Source organism: Macaca fascicularis, chromosome 10, assembly GCF_037993035.2.
Source record: "Macaca fascicularis isolate 582-1 chromosome 10, T2T-MFA8v1.1".
In the NCBI taxonomy this organism is placed as follows: domain Eukaryota; kingdom Metazoa; phylum Chordata; class Mammalia; order Primates; family Cercopithecidae; genus Macaca; species Macaca fascicularis.
In genome coordinates, this window is record NC_088384.1 from 34,171,841 (window position 1) to 34,187,017 (window position 15,177).

Sequence of the window (15,177 nt, forward strand, 5' to 3'; positions counted from 1 at the left end):
GCACTCCAGCCTGGGCAACAGAGTGAGACTTTGTGAAAAGAAAGAAAGAAAAGGAAGGAAGGAAGGAAGGAAGGAAGGAAGGAAGGAAGGAAGGAAGGAAGGGAAGGAAGGAAGGAAGAAGAAAGGAGAAAGAAAGAAGAAACAAAGAAGAAATAAGAGAAAGAAAGAAAGAGAGAAAGGAAGGAAGGAAGGAAAGAAAGAGAAAAAGGAAGGAAGGAAGGAAGAAAGAAAGAAAGAAAGAAAGAAAGAAAAGAAAGAAAAAGAAAGAGAGAATCCATGAAGAATCACAGAATCTTTGAGTTAAAGGGAACTTGGAAGTCATGGAGTCAACTTCTGCCCCAAAGTAGGTATCCTCCTGTAAGCTCTCAGATGCTTGGATCCCAGCATTTCCCTGAGAACACTTCCAGACCATTCTGTGGTGAGTCAGCAATGTTGGAAAATTATTTGAACAGAAATCCATCTCCCATTCATCCTCGTCCCTAATGATCCTCCTTCTGCCCTGTGGAGTGACATAGAACAAGCCATCTACCTCTTCTTCATTGGCAGCCATTCCCATACATAAAGTCAGTAATCATGTCCTTCAGAAAACTCCAGGCTAGACATGCTCAACTGCAGTGGCCCCTCATCCTGCTGAGCAGTGCCCAAGGCCTGCAGCCTCCTCCTCTGGTGGATGAACTCTAGTTTATCAAGGTCCCTCTTGGAACCTTGTGCCACAGAGTGGTACAAATATGACCTGGCCAACACCAAGATTCCTGGGCCAGTTGCTCCCTGAAACATCAGGTTACTCTCTGTCTACTAATAGAGCTCTGAGGTTGCATTAGCTCTTTCACCAGCCGCTTCCCACGTGGGGCTCTTACTGAACCTGTTGGTTGACTTAACTCCCCTATCTTCTGTTTCACATGCACAAGTCAGGCCTCTACTTTGCAATAGATATTTTCAACCAAAAGTGCAGGCCATTATATTTATTCATGTTAAATCTGAACTTATTGGTTTTAGTCTAGCAAAAAGTCCAGGAAGACCTTTCTTTCTCTTTTAGAGACAGGCTCTCACTCCATTGCCCAGGCTGGAGTGCAGTGATGCAGTCATAGCTCAATGTAGCCTCAAACTCCTAGGCTTAAGGGATCCACTCTTGTGCACCACCACAGCTGGCTAATTTCTATTTTTTTTTTCCATAGAGACAGGGTCTCGAGCTGGGAGTCCTAGTGCACACCTGTAATTCTAGCTACTCAGGAGGCTGAGATGAAAGGATCCTTTGAGCTAGGAGTTCAAGGCTGCAGAGCTATAATTGCACCACTGCACTCCACTCCAGCCTGGATGACAGAATGAGACCCTGACTCTTAAAAAAAAAAAATGTAACAGGTTCTCGCTATGTTGCTCAGGCTGATCAAACTCCTAATCTTAAGGGATCCTTCTGCCTCAGCCTCCGGAGTAGCTGGGATTACAGGCTCATTCTTTTTTTTTTTTTTTTTTTTTTTTTTTGAGACGGAGTCTCGCTCTGTCGCCCAGGCTGGAGTGCAGTGGCGGGATCTCAGCTCACTGCAAGCTCCGCCTCCCGGGTTCACGCCATTCTCCTGCCTCAGCCTCCTGAGTAGCTGGGACTACAGGCGCCTGCCACCTCGCCCGGCTAGTTTTTTTGTATTTTTAGTAGAGACGGGGTTTCACCGGGTTAGCCAGGATGGTCTCGATCTCCCGACCTTGTGATCCGGCCGTCTCGGCCTCCCAAAGTGCTGGGATTACAGGCTTGAGCCACCACGCCCGGCCAACAGGCTCATTCTTAATGTTTATCCTATCAACTATAGATTATAACTAAATTTTCATCTATTTTTGATTAGCTGTCTATTCTGTCACTTGCAAGTGTAGGCAGCCTGCCTTCAGACTTCAAGATTACTAATGAGATGCAGAGTGACCTTGAACTAGTCAGTTAACCTCTGTAGAGCTCAGTTTCCTCATCTGAGGAAAGCAATGGAGCAGAGAATGACCTCGTAGGTCCCTAGGAATTTCAGTATACCTTACGCAAATAAAATGGCCAGCTGGTAAAAGACAGGGAAGGGGAAAAAAGCATGGACTGACCCCTTTCACTCATGGCATAAAGTGGTCAAATAAATGTTCTGTGTTCAAATATACGTATTTCAACTTTAAACCTCAGACATTGTCTTCAGGTAATTAAACTCTGAGAACAACATGGTAGATACCTTCATTCATAATTAAACATTCAATTTTTGCATAGTGCTAGTCTGTGGGGGAGAAAAGCTGTAAAATTTACAGGTATTTTGTCAATTTAATTGCAATACATTCGTTCCTAAATTCAGTTTGTTATCTAAAACTACTTGATGATGAAATATTAGTCTTTTTTTTTTTTTTTAGACAGAGTCTCGCTGTGTCACCCAAGCTGGGGCGCAGTGGTGTGATCTCAGCTCACTGCAGCCTCAGCCTCCCAGGTTCAAGCAGTTCTCCTGCCTCAGCCTCCCGGGTAGCTGGGACTACAGGCGCGCACCACCACACCTGGCTAATTTTTGTATTTTTAGTAGAGACGGAGTTTCACCGTGTTGGCTAGAATGGTCTCGATCTCTTGACCTCGTGATCCGCCTGCCTCGGCCTCCCAAAGTGCTGGGATTACAGGTGTGAGCCACTGCGCCTGACCTGGAATCGCTTTAAACTTTTTCAGCATTTGTTTTTTTCCCCACTGAGAAAGTTAAGTGTGGTGGGAGGGAATCTAGTCCTTTTGACTATTTTAAAATAGTCCGTCTCAAAACAAACAAACAAAAAGGGATTCTAGAGTTGATGTTGCGCCCCCCGCCCCCACCTTCTGCCCTGAGCCCTCCCTCTTTGCTGTCTTCTCTCAAGGAAGAAGACAGCAGCATTAGGCCTCATTTCATCTTGGAGGATGAGATCACACAGCCTTATTGCTGACCTTTGACCCATCTATTACTCTAGTTGCTTTTCCTGAGGGGTCTCCCCTACTCCACCCATCCGAGCCCAACACTCTCTGACAACGTTTTTAAATGTATCCAATCATCCATCAGCAGTAAGCCCATCAGCAGATAAAAACGTGAGGATCGGAGGGACCGGGCAGCTTTTCTATAGCAGGGCTGGGGCTGAGGCCATCAGAAGGGTCACTATGAAGTGAGCTCCAAGCTCCAGCATCCCTGGCTTAACCCAGGGCCTTGGAAAGCTCACCCCTTTCTCTTCTTTTCTCTCCCTATTCTTACTTATAGAGGATTTTAAAATAGTAAAGGAGATACTGTGTTTTTCTGAGTAAATCAAAATAATCAACCAAAAAGCTACAAAGAACTAACCCTAGTTTCCCAAAGGATTTGTGAGCTAAATAATTTAAATGCCATATGCCAGGTAAGGGCACAACAGATGTGTGGAGGGCAGTGGAGTGGGACCGTGCAGGTCCTGTGGGGAGCGGGGCTCAGTGAGTTGGAAATCCCCATTGGAGAGGATTGGAGTGTCTTTAAAATGTTATTACCCTTGGACCAAATATTCCACTTGTGGGACCCAACTGGAAGGAAATTATTCACACACGGGCAAGATTTATGAAGAAAAAATTTTATTGCCATATTTACAATCAATAAAAATTGGAAATATTCAATAAAAGGGAAATTATGAGATACTCATATGATAAAAATATTGTATGACATTTAAACTAATGTTTTTTAAAAGTCCTCAAAGGAGGAGGAATTTCCCACAAAGTTATTTTTAACAAAAAGCAGGATGCAAGTGTGTGTGTGTGTGTGTGTGTGTGTGTGTGTGTGTGGTTTTATCTCAACTTAGTTTAAAGCTAGAAAGCTAGAAAAAAGACTGGAAAGAAATACGAATATTACACATGGCTTTCTCTAGGTGATAAGATTATGGATGCTTTTATTCCTTTATGTTTCTATATTTTTCAGTTTTTCTAAAGTAAACATTTTGGCGGAGTGCGGTGGCTCATGCCTGTTATCCCAGCAGTTTGGGAGGTTGATGAGGGCAGATTGCTTGAGCTCAAGAGTTTGAGACCAGCCTGGGCCATGTGGCAAAACCCCATCTCCACAAAAATTAGCTGGGCATGGTGGTGCATGCCTGTAGTCCCAGCTATGCAGGAGGCTGAGGCAGGAGAATTGCTTGAACTTGGGAGGCAGAGGTTGCAGTGAGCTGAAATTGCACCAGTGCACTCCAGCCTGGGCAATAGAGCAAGACTCTGAACTCAAAAAAAAAAAAATCTCCAGGGTCAAAAATAAAATAAAATGAGAGGTAGGAGAAATTATTAGAGATTCTGGAACTTCTAGGACATTTTTCCCTAATATCCACCCAGGCCATGCCCAGAGGGCCTTGCATCTTCAGCTGTGGCATCAAACAAAACTGGGAATTGCAGCTTTACCACTTACTTAACTGTATAACCTTACACAAGCAAGTCACTTACTCTCTGTGCTTTTAGGTTCTTAATGTGTAAAACAATGTTTTACATTAAAAATTAAATGAAATAGCTCCTGAAAAGCCCAGGCACATTGTCAGAGCTCAGTAAAAATGTGTTCCCTTATTCTATTACTGGGGCAGAACACGTGCAGGTTTGTAGGCGGGGAGACATTAGTGGACACACTGGCTGGGTGATGAAGTGGGGCTCCAGAGGATGAGCGGAGATTGCGTCTGAGCCAGCACCCTGGCCTTGTCAGTTCCCCTCCTCACATGATGGACATGAGGGGGAACACGAATGAGGAACACGGCGAAGGAAATACCACCTGGGACCAGCGAGAGTCCCTCCCAAGGAGTCACCAGCCCAGAGTCGGCCCTCTTCTGAGCCGGCGGCCGGAGTCAATCTGCTTTGGACAACACAGCTTCAGATGGAGATATACTGAGGTCAATGATCCTTGAAGACAAAATAATCTCTGGGTTTCTTTCTGCTCTGATTATAATGTTGCTATTATAATGAGCAGATGCTGATAGGAATGTGGTCAAATCCATTCCGTCTTCCATCTAACTTATTTTAGTGCCTGGTAGATTTCTGTCCAGCTCCACCGGCTGTGGCAATGCCGGGCCTGGCTGGAAGTGTGGAAGAGGCTGACGGGGCTCCAGCAGCAAGAGGTTTTCTCCGGTGGGGAGCGGGTGCGCGACCTGATCATTGGAGCGCTTGCAACTGTAGCTCTCCCCCAGGGCTCTGAGCTTATCTCCAGGGTCAGCATCATAGTAATAGTAAGAACTTCATTTTATAGCATTTTTCAATCGATAAGACAACGTCGTATCCTTTATACCGTTGAAATTTCACGACTCTTCAGAGGTTACGCGACTTGCTCAGTATCCTACACTTAGTTCCTCCTCTGGCTTCCGGAGACCTGGGTGCCGAAGCCACTGCAAGGAGGTATGTGTTCGATTGTGAGCCCAGCGAACACTGGCTGTGTAGTTAGCAGAATTCGCTGGGGAAGTGGCCTCAGGAGAGTGCTGGAATTTCCACCCTTAGAGGTGCTAGCAACGTGTGTCGAGAGAAGGGGTCGGAGAGGGGTAGAAAATGAAAAGATGGGGAGGAAGAGAAAAGGTTCGCTTTTGGTTTTGGCTTGAGCCTCACCCGAGCGTCCCACGCCGCAGCTCTGCGGCCTCTTGGGGGCGCCAGCTCGCGTTGCCATGGCGCTCACGCGGAGCAGCAGCCCGCCCAGCTAGCAGCGCGCGCTCCTGCAGCCCCGGCAGAGTCCCGGCGCCGAGCGCCCGCGTAGGCAGGCGCCCGGGGCAGCCTTGCGTCCTCGCCGCGCGGCTTGAGAACCCCCTGGCCCTGGGCGAGTGGGCTGGGCTGTGCAGCCCCCGAGGCTAACTGGGCGGGATCGCAGCTGCAGGGGTTGTGCGAGCAGCCACGGCGGCACCTGTGTCCTGCGGACACCCACCCTGCCCCTGCCGAGGCAGGCGCCCACCGCTGGCGGTGATGCGGCTGTGAAGCCCTAGTCGGTGAGTACCCTCCAGTCCCCCTGTGGGCGAGCGAATCTAAATGACAAGGTTATGCGTTTTGATGGATGCCTTTAAGAATCACTTATTTAGATTGCTTATGACGGGGAAGCGTTTCCTTTGTGACATCTTTGGGTTTCTCGGATCCATTTCGTTTCCCTCTAAATGCTGTCCTCTCTCCCCTAGTGGGAACGACACCCTGTCTCCATGTCTCGATCACCGCACGACACCCACCAGTGCGGATACCACGTACCACACACTCCCCAGAGCCTGCCGGAGAGCAGAGCTGTCTCCCAGCCACGTCCGCCCCATTTTCATTGTGCTCCTATCCCGCAGTCAAAGGAAGGGCGTCCCCCCAGGCACCCCCGAGGTAGGCCAGGTGTGTCAGGACAGCCAGCAGGCCCCTGGCGAAGCCGGGTCCGCCTGGCGAGCTCAGCGCGGTGAGCCCATGAACTCTTTAGGAGCAGCGGCTGCTTCGCGCGGGGGGACGCCGGTTTCCCTCCGGCAGAGGGGCCCTGCGCCAGCCCGCGGCGCGCAGTGGTGACCGAGGACCAGTGGCGCACCCGCTTGCGCTCCCAGGCTGCAGGGCGCGCTGCGCCGGCGCAGCTCCCGGGCGTGTGCAACAAAAGGACCGCCAAGTTCATTCCCTACTGGAAGCAGAGGGAGGGGCCGCATGACTTCTGGAGGCGGCATGTGTCTTAGAATCAAATGGTTATGACTCCATGGCAAATGCTTTCTGTGTGTCAAGTCCTCTCCGTGCCTGCCAACCCCTTCCCTCCTCTCTCCTCCCTAAAATGCTTTCTTATTGGCCTGGCACTGTGATCAACTGTTTAGAATTTTCATTGTTGTAAAGAAATGAAAAAAGGGTGAAACCAAGACAAGCTGTAGGCTGAAACGCTGGTGCTATTCATTAGCTCTCCGACCTGGCTGCTGCGGAGATTTTTAAAAATCCTGCTGCCTGAGTCCCATCCCCGGGGATTCTGACTTAATTGGTCTGGGATATGGCCCAAACACTGGGATTTTTTAAATTTTCTTTTTGTGGGGAGGAGTGGTGGGGGGAAAATTTGGAGTGCATACTGGATTTTTTTTTTTTTTTAATTTCCCAGGTGTTTCTAATGAGCTAAGGTGGCCACCCACCATTCTAATCAATCAGGGTGACATTTTTCCAGGTTAACTTGGTAATAGTTTAGTCTCTCAGGCTGCTGTTGGAGGGCAGGGTATGCAACTGTCATAAATGCCTACAAGCTGCAGGCAAAGAGAGCTGGCAGGGCCTTGGGCTGCTCCAAGAAGCTCAGGATGAAGGCAATGTCTCAAACGAGGGAGGGATCATCACTCTCAGAATAAGTCCCTTCACTAAATGAAGTGTTCTGATCTATATTCCAGGGCAAGGGAAAGCAGATGCATACCTTTGCAAGTCTGTAGCGTGAAAGCTGTGGCCCCCTGTACATTTGTGGACGTCATGGCTGCCTAGGTACTAACCAGAGTCACATGTGTATGTCCCCCCACCATCCACCCACTACAAAGAGAATGGACACTTAGAAGAGGGGGCCGGGCGTGGTAATCCCAGCACTTTGGGAGCCTGAGGTAGGCAGATTACTTGGGGCCAGGAGTTGGAGACCAGCCTGGCCAACAGAGTGAAACTCAGTCTCTACTAAAAATACAAAAATTAGCCAGGTGTGGTGGCGCATGCCTGTAGTCCCAGCTACTTGGGAGGCTGAGGCATGAGAATAGCTTGAGCCGGCCGGGCACGGTGGCTCAAGCCTGTAATCCCAGCACTTTGGGAGGCCGAGACAGGCGGATCACGAGGTCAGGAGATCGAGACCATCCTGGCTAACACGGTGAAACCCCGTCTCTACTAAAAAATACAAAAAACTAGCCGGGCGAGGTGGCGGACGCCTGTAATCCCAGCTACTCGGGAGGCTGAGGCAGGAGAATGGCATAAACGCGGGAGGCGGAGCTTGCAGTGAGCTGAGATCCGGCCACTGCACCCCAGCCTGGGCGACAGAGCAAGACTCCGTCTCAAAAAAAAAAAAAAAAAAGAAAAAAAGAAAAAAGAGAATAGCTTGAGCCAGGGAGGCGGAGGTTGCAGTGAGCCAAGATCACACCACTGCACTCCAGCCTGGGTAGTAGAGTAAGACTCTGTCTCAAAAGGAAAAAAAAAAAAAAAAAAAAGAGGGGTTAGGAATGCGGTAGTCACTCTAGAGAGAGAAGAGGCAACAAATAAGATCACCTAGAAATTATAAAGTGTTATTCTTCTTAGGCCTAAAATCCTTCCAAATGGCGAGTCCCTCCTAAGCCTATATGGGAAATCCTAGACACTTCCTCTCCCTGAAAATTGGAGCCCCGGGGTAAGATCTTCCCCACAGGTACTGTTGCAGACTGGGGGTCGGGGGCAAAAAGTTTCCTCTAACCCTTGCCTTCTAAAGTTACCGTGAATGCTCATAAACACCAAGGCAGGCGGACGCAGACACTACACTACACAGCGAGTTCACAGTGACTAAGGGGCTCAAAGAAATTAGGTAAGGCCTTAAAACTCGGGGCCTGAAATGTTAAAATTTTACATACACTAGAAAATGTGATCTACCCACCCGGTGTCGGAGCTTCACCAGGCACAGCTTCCCAATGCCCTCGCTTTCATTTTGGTTAAGTAGAGAAAGGGTTAAGATCTTCTGGAAGATAGGTATAAATGATGGTACCATATCTTCTGAAACCCTTGGGCATGAGAGGATTAAGATGTTATTTAAAGCATATACAACCCACCCGATGTGGACGACAAAGCTTGATGTGCCAGGGCCACTGAGGGAGTGGCCGGGAAGGGTGTCCCTACCATAGAATGGCCACAGTCTCCCACGTGGCCTACCAGATTGCTCGTCTCTGCATACTCCTCTCTGCGTTCCCATGCATTGACTACATTCCCTCCCTCTCCCGTGCCCCACTCCCTCCAAGCAACCCCAAACAGTTAGAACAACTTCCATCCTTCCCTTTAGTCTTTGCTTTTCTAGTCTGTGCATAGCCATTCACACATCATTTTGTTCCTTCCTGGAGTCAATCTGACCTCCTGAGACAGTGCCTTCATTTCACCTGGGCCTCCCACAGGTTTCCCTAGTACTCACCTGGCTGAGCTGGGCGATGGGCAGGCTTCAATCTTTCGCTTTACCGGAGCTGCCACTGACTGATTCTGCGTGAAGGATGGCTCACAGAGGCTTCTGCTACTTCCAGCCCAAATGTCCTTTCCTGACAGGTCACCTCAGGGCTGATCCATCTCACGAGACAGGGCAGGCCAGCCATGTGAGGGCTGCCAGCCCAGTAGATGGCTAATCCAGGAATAGCAAAACCATGTCTCATTTCTATTACCCCTCCCTGCCACGACCACCAATATCTATTCTCTGAAAAGGGCAATTTACTGCACAGGCTACTGGGGGAAAAGGTCCAGTTGATCCAGCTTAACCCATGTAAATCAGTTCATCTGTAGGGCGCTACCTAAACTCAGAGTGGGACTACTGGAGACATTGTGTGGCTTTAATAAATTCCCTTTTCACACTTTTTCAAACTGTGGATTGTGACTCATCAGTGAGTCATGAAATCAACTTGGTGGGCCATCTCATTTAATTTAATTTATTTATTTTATTTATTTGAGACAGAGTCTTACCCTGTCTCCCAGGCTGGAGTTCAGAGACCAGATCTCGGCTCACTGCAGCCTCCGCTTCCCAGGTTCAAGTGATTATTGTGCCTCTCGAGTAGCTGGGACCACAGGTGCCCAACACCACACCTGGCTAATTTTTGTATTTTTAGTAGACATGGGGTTTCACCATGTTTGCCAGGCTGGTGTCGAACTCCTGCCTCAAGTGATCCGCCCTTCTCAGCCTCCCAAAGTGCTGGGATTACAGGTATGAGCCACCGCACCCGGCCTATTTATTTATTTATTTATTTATTTATTTATTTTGTACTTTTTAAAGGTTTATAGCTGTTTTATTTAAAAGTATACATTTAACACAATAAAATAAACACTGATATATTGAAGCCTGGTTAATAGTAGTATGACAATATATGTCATTTTGATTATTACATTATTTTAAACAACAAACTACACTGAAAAATTAATGCTGATAAAACTCTTGGTCATAATATTAAGAAATACCATATATAAATTGAAAATATGATTGCTTAAAAATTGAAAATGGAGGCCGGGCGCGGTGGCTCACGCCTGTAATCCCAGCACTTTGGGAGGCCGAGGCGGGTGGATCACAAGGTCAGGAGATCGAGACCACGGTGAAACCCCGTCTCTACTAAAAATACAAAAAATTAGCCGGGCGCGGTGGCGGGCGCCTGTAGTCCCAGCTACTCAGGAGGCTGAGGCAGGAGAATGGCGTAAACCCAGGAGGCGGAGCTTGCAGTGAGCCGAGATCACGCCACTGCACTCCAGCCTGGGCAACAGAGCGAGACTCCGTCTCAAAAAAAAAAAAAAAAAAAATTGAAAATGGAAGTGCACTTGTTTGGACAGTCAGAGTTTAACATAATCTGAAAGGAGAGGATCTCTGACCCAAAATGTATCTTTCAGGTCAAGAGAAGGAAAAAGAAGTGTAGTTTATCTGAAAGGATGACAGGAGTTTGTTTCTTCAGGTGGAATATTTTCCCAGTGTCCTCAGGTTTTGCAGTAGAATCATATCACTGAGCACGAAGATTTTCCTTGGGAAGCTGCCCTGTCAATTTTATCTGCCTCCAAAATTGTTCTCTTAAAAACATCAGCAGCAGTCTCATTTTCTCCAGCAGAAAATTCCAAAAAAGCTGCCAAAGCTTCCCTGATCACTCTTTTTTTTTTTTTTTTTTAATTTTTGAGACAGACTCTTGTTCTGTCATCCAGGCTGGAGTGCAGTGCTGCAATCTCAGCTCACTGCAACCTCCGCCTCCCGGGCTCAAGCAATTCTCCTGCCTCAACCTTCTGAGTAGCTGGGATCACAAGCACACGCCACCTTGCCCAGCTAATTTTTGTATTTTTAGTAGAGACAGGGTTTCGCCATGTTGGCCAGTCTGGTCTTGAACTCCTGACCTCAGGTGATCTGCCTGCCTCAGCCTCCCAAAGTGCTGGGATTACAGGCGTGAGCCACTGCGCTCAGCCTGATCACCCTTTTCATATGCAGGTCTTTCTTATTTCCAACCGACGCAAGAGATATTTCCACTTTCCCCACCATATCCAATGATTTGCCATGGATAACTGTAATCACTTCAGAACTTTTCATTGATGCCACTGAATACCCAATAATACAACCATTAATGCCTATGGAGTTTGTCTGAGGAAAAATGGAATAGTCGTCTTGGGTGGGTTCTTTTTTTTTTTTTTTGAGGCAGGGTCTCCCTCTGTCGCCCAAGCTGGAGTGCAGTAGTGTCGTGATCTCAGCTCACTGCAGCCTTGAACTCCCAACTCAAGCAATGCTCCCACCTCATCCACCTGAGTAGCTGGGACTACAGGCATGCATCACCATGCCCAGCTAATTTTTGTATTTTTTGTAGAGACAGGGTTTCGCCATGTTGCCCAGGCTGGTGTCCAACTCCTGGGCTTGAGTGATCCACCCTCCTCGGCCTCCCAAAGTGCTGGTATTATAGGCGTGAGCCACTGTGTCCGGCCAGGTGGGCCATTTTAAAAAGAAAGAATAGAAAATACCAGAATGCATACATGTAGTGAAGGGAAGATTTGTGTCCTGAAATTTGTGTTTCAGTTTTTTTTTTTTTTTTTTTTTTTTGAGACGGAGTCTCGCTCTGTTGCCCAGGCTGGAGTGCAGTGGCACAATCTTGGCTCACTACAAGCTCTGCCTCCCGGGTTCACGCCATTCTCCTGCCTCAGCCTCCCGAGTAGCTAGGACTACAGGTGCCCGCCACCACACCCAGCTAATTTTTTGTATTTTTAGTAGAGACGGGGTTTCACTGCGTTAGCCAGGATGGTCTCGATCTCCTGACCTCATGATCTGCCCGCCTCGGCCTCGCAAAGTGCTGGGATTACAGGCATGAGCCACTGCACCCGGCCTGTGTTTCAGTTTTGTATACTGTGTGTGTGTGTGTGTGTGTGTGTGTGTGTATATTTTTTTTTTTTGAGACAGAGTCTTTGTCGCCCAGGCTGGAGTGCAGTGGTGCAATCTCGACTCACTACAACCTCCGCCTCCCAGGTTCAAGTGATTCTCGTGCCTCAGCCTCTCAAGTAGCTGAGACCACAGGTGCCCACCACCATGCCCTGCTAATTTTTGTATTTTTAGTAGAGATGGGGTTACCATGTTGGCCAGGCTGGTCTCAAACTCCTGAGCTGGGGTGATCCACCTGCCTTGGCCTCCCAAAGTGCTGGGATTACAGGCGTGAGCCACCGCGCCCAGGCTGTATATGTATTTTTGTGTGTGTGTACTGAATTGTGATGCAAAATATATTTCTTGTTATGAATCATGGTGAAGAAACTTTTAAAGTCGTTACCTTAAGCAAATACTGACAGAAACTGGAGTTGAATCAAAATGAAATATTAAAAGGTCAAATTCTTCAAGAGCTAGCAAAAAAATATAATTCAATATATTTTAGATCTATGGATAATTTTCAAGTTAGAAGAATCCATGGGGAAAAAATTGTGTTCATTTAAATTTAAAATTTCTATCGGCTGGACGCAGTGGCTCACGCTTGTAATCCCAGCACTTTGGGAGGCCAGACGAGGCAGGCGGATCACAAGGTCAGGAGTTCAAGACCAGCCTGGCCAACATGGTGAAACCCCGTCTCTATTAAAAATACAAAAAATTAGCTGGGTGTGGTGGCGGGTGCCTGAAATCCCAGGTACTCAGGAGGCTGAAGCAGGAGAATTGCTTGAACCTGGGAGGCGGTGGTTGCAGTGAGCCGACATCGCACCACTGTGCTCCAGCCTGGGTGACAGAGTGACACTTTGTTTCAAGAAAAAAAAAAAAAAATCTATCAAATGAAAAAGGAACAAAGTGGGGGAAATATTTGCATTATATATTACAAATTAAAAGTTAACCTCTGTTAGGCCGGGCACGGTGGCTCATGCCTGTAATCCCAGCACTTTTGGGGGGCGGAGGCATGTGGATCACAAGGTCATGAGTTTGAGACCAGCCTGGCCAACATGGTGAAACCCCATCTCTACTAAAAAAAATACAAAAAATTAGCCAGGCATGGTGGCGGGTGCCTGTAATCCCAGCTACTCGGGAAGCTAAGGCAGGAGAATCACTTGAACCCTGGAGGTAGAGGTTGCAGTGAGCTGAGATCGCACCATTGCATGCCAGCCTAGGCAAGGAGGGCAAGACTCCGTCTCAAAAAAAAAAAAAAGTTAACCTCTGTTAAACCAATAATTTATTTCAGAAAAGGAGAAGGGGCATGGGAGCGTGGACAAGGGAGAGGCAGAGACTCGAGGATTGACTCGGGCCTTTGGAAGGCCGGGTTCTGGAAGGCTTTTTTCCTGAGGGTGGTGGTGCAAGAGAGTTAGTGGTAAACTAGTTACAATTTCTGTTCCCCCGACTACATACTGCTCTTTTGATGTTGAACCACATATTTAATAAAGCATTTTGAATACTGCAGAAAGAAAAGAAACATTTTAAAGAATTTTAAAGCATTACAATTCTATGCATAACTGTGTACTGTATGATTCCATTTATATAACACTCTGGAAAAGTTGCAACTATAAGGAAAGAAAATAGAAGAGTGATTGCCAAGGGCTGTTTGGAGGGAGAATGGGACTACAAAGGCCCAGCAGGAGACTTTTCAGGATCATAGAACCATTCGGTGACCTGTCTATAGTTGTTAAAAGCCATAGAACTGCACATGAAAAAGAATAACTTTTTGATATGTGAATTATACCTGAATAAACCTGATTGGAAGACAAAAAACAACTCCCCAGGGATAAATTCACAGTTCATAAGAAGAAATTCATCTACATGAGGCAATGCAATGAACAATACATTGGTATGTGTTCACTGTTGATAGCAATCAAAAGTGCAAATTACAACACCATTATACTGTTATGCTTCTTGCTAATGGTTAATAATTTTTCAAAACCACAACATAATGCTATTGAGGTTGCAGTAAAATTCCATATTTATTGTGGGTTGCATTATAAATTGATAACATTTGTGGGGAATGCAACATGATAATATATGGGAAAAGTCATAAAATTACTACTACTGTGTAGGAAAAGCCATACAATTACCAGACCCAGGAATTTATCCCAATAAAGTTAGTTAACAAAGATTTTTTAAATTTCAGATGCATAAAAAATACTCTCTACTGTGTTGGCTGTAATATAAATAAGTAGAAATCACTGAAATGTCTAATATTACAGGGACGGTTTAAAATTTTGTTGGTACATTGATACAGTGGAATATCTTGCATTCACAACCAAAGCCTAAATCAAAAGGCACTTAGAAAGAAACATGGAAAATACTTCTGATAAAAGGAACAATAGCGAATAGAGCCCAGCAAGCACATCATGTTCATAACTGTAATAATCTGTATGCATGTGCCATATTTGTGCTGAAGTGATGGATTACAGATGAGTCTTAGGGTCGGGGGTGGTGGGAGGCCATGGCAGGCGGATCACCTGAGGTCAGGAGTTCGAGACCAGCCTGGCCAACATGGTGAAACTCCGTCTCTACTAAAAATACAAAAATTAGCCGAGTGTGCTGGCAGTCACCTGTAATCCCAGCTATTTGGGAGGCTGAGGCAGGAGAATCGCTTGAGCCAAGATCACGCCACTGTACTCCAGCCTGCGTGACACAGCGAGACTCCATTTCAAAACGAAAAAATGAGTCTTAAATCTTAAATTTGCAAAATTATCTTGCTGTTGTTATATTGCCTTTTCAATAGCAAAGAACCCCCCGATAAAACCTTCGAGACTGGAAGAAATGAATGTAGAAGAAAAGAGAAATCCCAGAAATTATGATATATTCCTATGTAGAATGTTTTTTCTTAGCCCCAGAAACCGGAAGAATCCCAAGAGTCACAATTATGTTGAATAAATCCAGGCTGTGTGGGTTTTCTTTCACTCTTGCTGTCATTTAACTTTGGTGAAGTCCTTATTTATGGCAGGTAGCTTGTGAATATCTACTGACTGTTGAATCAATGCCAAGGCCATCTTTTAGTTGTACTTTTCACAATCACAGGCCTGGGAAAACTTGAATTTATCTATGAAAAAGCATCAGAAATCTTAGTACAAGTAACACTTTCTCTCTCTCTTTTTTTTTTTTTTTTTGAGACAGAGTCTGACTCTGCCACCCAGGCTGGAGTGCAGTGGCT

The 15,177-nt window shown here is 46.6% G+C and overlaps 1 protein-coding gene across 4 annotated transcripts in view; it reads left to right on the forward strand.

Moving 5' to 3' along the window:
* The first annotated feature begins 5,653 nt into the window (after positions 1 to 5,653).
* MICAL3 (microtubule associated monooxygenase, calponin and LIM domain containing 3) overlaps positions 5,654 to 15,177 on the forward strand; it is a 233,143-nt gene continuing 223,619 nt past the window's right edge. For all 4 annotated transcript variants that reach the window (XR_012419026.1, XM_074004491.1, XM_074004508.1 and 1 more), the window contains exon 1: positions 5,654 to 5,910. The gene's annotated coding sequence lies outside the window, so the exon portion shown is untranslated. The remainder of the gene's footprint in view (positions 5,911 to 15,177) is intronic.